The sequence below is a fragment of the Arachis ipaensis genome, chromosome B10, assembly GCF_000816755.2.
Source record: "Arachis ipaensis cultivar K30076 chromosome B10, Araip1.1, whole genome shotgun sequence".
In the NCBI taxonomy this organism is placed as follows: Eukaryota; Viridiplantae; Streptophyta; class Magnoliopsida; order Fabales; family Fabaceae; genus Arachis; species Arachis ipaensis.
Window position 1 is genome coordinate 103,215,150 of NC_029794.2, and position 6,136 is coordinate 103,221,285.

The 6,136-nt window shown below is 39.0% G+C and overlaps 1 pseudogene; it reads left to right on the forward strand.

Annotated features, from left to right (window-relative positions):
- LOC107621025 overlaps nt 1-5,403 on the forward strand; it is a 15,864-nt pseudogene extending 10,461 nt beyond the window's left edge.

Here is a 6,136-nt window from a genome sequence, read left to right on the forward strand (position 1 = left end):
TCCTCTCCAGGTTCGGCCATGTGAGACGTGTTTATGGCCTTGCACTCTCTCTTTGGATTCTCTTCTATATTGCTTGGGAGAATACTAGGAGGGAGTTCAGTAATTTTCTTACTCAGCTGACCCACTTGTGCCTCTAAATTTCTAATGGAGGACCTTGTTTTAGTCATGAAACTTTGAGTGGTTTTAATTAGATCAGAGACTATAGTTGCTAAGTCACAGTGGCTCTGCTTAGAATCCTCTGTCTGTTGCTAGGAAGATGATGGAAAAGGCTTGCTATTGCTAAACCTGTTTCTTCCACCATTACTGTTGTTGAAACCTTGTTGAGGTCTCTGTTGATCCTTCCATGAGAGATTTGGATGATTTCTCCATGAAGGATTATAGGTGTTTCTATAGGGTTCTCCCATGTAATTCACCTCTTCCATTGCAGGGTTCTCAGGGTCATAAGCTTCTTCTTCAGAGGAAGCTTCCTTAGTACTGACTGATGCAGCTTGTATTCCAGACAGACTCTGAGAAATCATATTAACTTGCTGAGTCAATATTTTGTTCTGAGCCAATATGGCATTTAGAGTATCAATCTCAAGAACTCTTTTCTTCTGATTTGTCCCATTATTCACAGGGTTCCTTTCAGAACTGTACATGAATTGGTTATTTGCAACCATCTCAATGAGTTCCTGAGCTTCTGCAGGCGTCTTCTTCAGATGAAGAGATCCTCCAGCAGAGCTGTCCAATGACATCTTGGACAGTTCAGACAGACCATCATAGAAGATACCTATGATGCTCCATTCTGAAAGCATGTCAGAAGGTTTGGACTTCCACTCTAAGCTTACTCAATTTTTGAGGTGGAAAGAACTTTGCCAAGAATGCATTGACTAGATTTTCCCAAGAGTTCAAGCTTTCTTTGGGTTGTGAATCCAACCATGTTCTAGCTCTGTCTCTTACAACAAAAGAGAAGAGCATAAGTCTGTAGACCTCAGGATCAACCCCATTGGTCTTGACAGTGTCACAGATTTGCAAGAATTCAGCTAAGAACTGATGAGGATCTTCCAATGGAAGTCCATGAAACTTGCAATTCTGTTGCATTAGAGAAACTAATTGAGGCTTAAGCTCAAAGTTTTTTGCTCCAATGGCAGATTGAGATGCTTCTCCTATAGAAGTCGGGAGTAGGTGCAGTAAAGTCCCCAAGCACCTTCCTTGCATTGTTGGCATTGTTGTTGTTTTCGGCTGCCATGGCTTCTTCTTGTTTGAAAAGCTCTGTTAGGTCCTCTATAGAGAGTTGTACTTTAGCTTCTCTTAGCTTTCGCTTCAAGGTCCTTTCAGGTTCAGGATCAGCCTCAACAAGAATACTTTTGTCCTTGCTCCTGCTCATATGAAATAGAAGAGAACAAGAAAGTATGGAATCCTCTATGTTATAAATTTAAAAGATATGATTCAGATATTAAACCTTTCTTAACAAGAAAGCAACATACTTGAAATTTTTTAATCAAATCATTAATTGTTAGCAAGTATTTTCGAAAATAGTAAAAAAATGGAAAGAAATTTATTTTGAAAAGATATGATTGAAAAGATATGATTTGAAAAAGATTTGATTTTGAAAACTTATGAAAACTTGAAAAAAATTTGAATTAAAAACAAAATCTTCCGTCTTATGTCATCCTGGCGTTAAACGCCCAGAATGGTATCCATTCTGGCGTTTAACGCCCAAAATGCTACCCTTTTGGGCGTTTAACGCCCAGCCAAGTACCCTGGCTGGCGTTTAAACGCCAGTTTTCCTTCTTCACTGGGTGTTTTGAACGCCCAGCTTTTTCTGTGTAATTCCTCTGCTGCATGTTCTGAATCTTCAATTCTCTGTATTATTGACTTGAAAAGACATAATTTTGAAAAAATTTTGGATTTTTTTAATGATGAGGAACAATCAAAATGCAATTAAACATGGAAAACTAAGTTCAAATACATAATGCATGCAAGGCATCAAACTTAAAAGTTTGTATACTAAGGACTATAACAATTTGAAAAATGCCTGTGAGAAACACTTAAACACACAGAACAAGAGAATTTCAAGATCAGAGCAAGGAAATCATCAAGAACATCTTGAAGATCTATGACGAACATAATGCATGTAATTTTCGAAAATTAGAAGAATAAAGACATGCAATTGACACCAAACGTAAAATTAGACACTAGACTTAAATTAGAAACATAGAATATTTTTTATTTTTATGGTTTTATAAATTTTTTTGTGATTTTTCGAAAATTGAGTGGAAAAGAAAATAAAGGGATTCAAAATTTTTAATAAGAATTCCAGGAATCATTGCAATGCTAGTCTAAGACTCCGGTCCAGGAATTAGATATGGCTTACTAGCCAGCCAAGCTTTCAAAGAAAGCTCCGGTCCAAAACACTGGACATGGCCAATGGCCAGCCAAGCTTTAGCAGATCATTGCTCACAACAGCAAAATTGATAGAAATCAACAAGCTCTTGTGATGATAAGTTGAAACCTCGGTCCAAAAGATTAGACATGGCTTCACAACCAGCCAGACTTCAACAAATCATCATGAAACTCTAGAATTCATTCTTAAAAACTCTGAAGAATAGAATAGAAAATTTTTTTTGTAATTTTGAAAATTTTTTCAAAAATAAAAAGTAAAAAGCTTAAACATAAAATAAAATTACCTAATCTAAGCAACAAGATGAACCGTCAGTTGTCCAAACTCGAACAATCTCCGACAACAGCGCCAAAAACTTAGTGCACGAAATTGTGATCATCAACAATGGCACCAAAGACTTGGAGCTCTCAAACATGAATCACACTTTGTCACAATTCCACACAACTAACCAACAAGTGCACTGGGTCGTCCAAGTAATAAACCTTACGTGAGTAAGGGTCGATCCCACGGAGACTGTCGGCTTGAAGCAAGCTATGGTCATCTTGTAAATCTCAGTCAGGTAGATTCAAATGGTTATGGAGAATTGATAATTAAAAGATGGATAAAATATAAAATAAAGGTAGAGATAGAGATACTTATGTAATTCATTGGTGAGAATTTCAGATAAGCGTATGAAGATGCTTTGTTCCTCCTGAACCTCTGCTTTCCCATTGCCTTCTTCCAATCATTCATACTCCCTTCCATGGCAAGCTTATGTTGGGTTTCACCATTGTCAATGGCTACCTCCCGTCCTCTCAATGAAAATGGTCCTGATGCGCTATCACCACATCGGCTAATCAGCTGTTGGTTCTCGATCATGTCGGAATAGGATCCATTGATCCTTTTAAGTCTATCACACGCCCCACACTCGCGAGTTTGAAGCTCGTCACAGTCATCCCATCCCAGATCCTACTTGGAATACCACAGACAATGTATAGACTTTTTGGATCTCAAGAATGCTGCCAATTGATTCTCGCCTATACCACGAAGACTCTAATTTCATGGAATGGAGGACTCGGTTGTCAGGCGAGGCAACCATGCATCATGAACCAGAAGGCTAAGAGATAAACATTCAAGCTTGATTGCATGTAGAACGGAGGTGGTTGTCAGGCACGCGTTCATAGGGGAGAATGGTGATGAGTGTCACATAATCATCACATTCATCATGTTCTTGGGTACGAATGAATATCTTAGAACAAGAAATAGGCATGAATTGAATAGAAAACAGTAGTAATTGCATTAATTCATGAAGAATAGCAGAGCTCCACACCTTAATCTATGGTGTGTAGAAACTCCACCGTTGAAAATACATAAGAACAAGGTCTAGGGATGGCCGTGAGGCCAGCCCCCAAACGTGAAAAGGTCTATCAAAGTATGAGTAAAAGATCAAAATACAATAGCAAAAGGTCCTATTTATAGAAAACTAGTAGCCTAGGGTTACAGAAATAGGTAATTAATGCAGAAATCTTCTTCCGGGCCCACTTGGTATGTGCTTGGGCTGAGCATTGAAGCTTCCATGTGTAGAGACTTTTCTTGGAGTTAAATGCCAGCTTTTATGCCAGTTCTGGCGTTTTGACGCCAGAATTCTTTAGCTGACTTGGAATGCCTGTTTGGGCCATCAAATCTCAAGAAAAGTATGGACTATTACATATTGTTGGAAAGCCCAGAATGTCTACTTTCCAACACAATTGAGAGCGTGCCAATTGGGCTTCTGTAGCTCCAGAAAATCCACTTCGAGTGTAGGAAGGTCAGAATCCAACAGCATCTGCAGTCCTTTTTCTGCCTCTGAATCAGATTTTTGCTTAGGTCCCTCAATTTCAGCCAGAAAATACCTGAAATCACTGAAAAATACGCAAACTCCTAGTAAAGTCTAGAAATTTTATTTTTAAATAAAAACTAATAAAAATATAATAAAAACTAACTAAAATATACTAAAAACAATGCCAAAAAGCGTATAAATTATCCGCTCATGAGAGATCAACCTCAATGGAAACCAACTTGTTGGTTTGATTCCGGAATCAATGGCAAACATGGACCTTGATCAAGTTGATTTAAGCAATAACATGTTAATGGGGCCAATACCAAAGTTTAAGGCTGCTACACAAGTATCTTATGGTTCAAATTTCTTTTGTCAGAGTAAGCCTGGGATTCAATGTGCAACTCAAGTTAATGCACTCATTGATTTTCTCCATGATCTGAATTACCCTTCAATTCTGAGTTCTCATTGGTCTGGTAATGATCCTTGTGGAGGGAACTGGATTGGATTGAGCTGCAATCAGAACTCTGAGGTATCTCTTATCAATTTGCCTAGGAAAAATCTTATTAGTGGTACATTGAGTCCTTCAATTGCTAAATTGAATTCACTTGTTAGGATTATGCTTGCACAAAATAATATAAGTGGCAAAGTCCCTAGTAATTTTATTGAATTGAAATCACTGAGATTGTTGGATTTGAGTTATAACAATTTTGAGCCTCCATTGCCAAAGTTCAATGATGGTATGAAGGTTGTTATTGATGGCAACCCTATTTTTGCTTATCAACATGGAAACAGTCCCTCACCTATTAGTAGTCCACAACTTTCACCCCGAAATCCGGCATCACCACGGCCTCGGCTCTCTCTGCCACCAAAACCAAAACCAACACCCTCGGATATGCCGCCTTCCCCTGCTCCGGTTCAAAGATCAAATGGCTCGAAAAGATCAAAATTGGTAGTATTACTTGTTGGTGTTGAAATCTTTACATTTGTGGCTATTTTGCTTGTTTCTCTATTTGTAAGTTATGTGAGTAACCTGAGTGGTGAAACAGAAAACACTCACATGAGTGATTCTCGAAACCTTGTGATATCAGTACAAGTTCTACGCGAGGTGACGAAGGATTTCGCAGCCGAAAATGAGCTAGGGCGAGGCGGGTTTGGAACCGTTTACAAGGGAGAGCTAAGAGATGGAACGAAGATAGCAGTGAAGAACTCAAACACACTGTGATCATCATAAACGAACAACCAGCCACCACCATAATCAAACAACCCAAACGAATTTGAAGATTAGGGCAGCACACAAAACGATGTCATTTTGAGTGACAGAGACTTATGTGTCCCTTTTTCAAAAGCTCCATCCCACTAACGTGCCATGTGGGAACGCCGTTAAGCCAGGTAAGCAGAGGGGGAGCCAGGTCAGCCTTTTCCGTCGGGTCTGACAGTGGCTTATAGACGGAGGGACTGATCCGTCTAATTTTTAGGGACGTCAGGGACTTAAAAGTATTTTTCAATGGTCAGGGACGAAAATGTCCGCGGGTTAAAAGGTCAGTGACTAATTTGTCCTTTTCTCGTATAATAAAGATTAAAATTCTAATTAGCAAAAGAAATGAGGAGAAGTGCCTAAGCATTGCACCTTTAAATAGACAACACAACAAAGACAGAAAATTAGAAATGCAACAATGGAAAAAGCAAAAGCAAAATAGCAGAGTGGAGGCAAAGGAGGGGAATCACAAGAGGAAGCAAACTCAAGATGAAGCGAGAAAGGACAATGGCAAACTAGAGAAGGGTGGCAGCACCAACAAGAGTTAACTAAGAGACCTAGAGAAAGCTAAACAGGGGCTGAGAGAGAGAGAGAACTGAAGAGAAGGCAAGATGAGCAAGGGAGAGGCGTAGTGGAGAGATTAGATATGGAAAAGAGGAAAGAAAAAAATGTGTGGATAGAGCTGAGATTAATCTGGAAC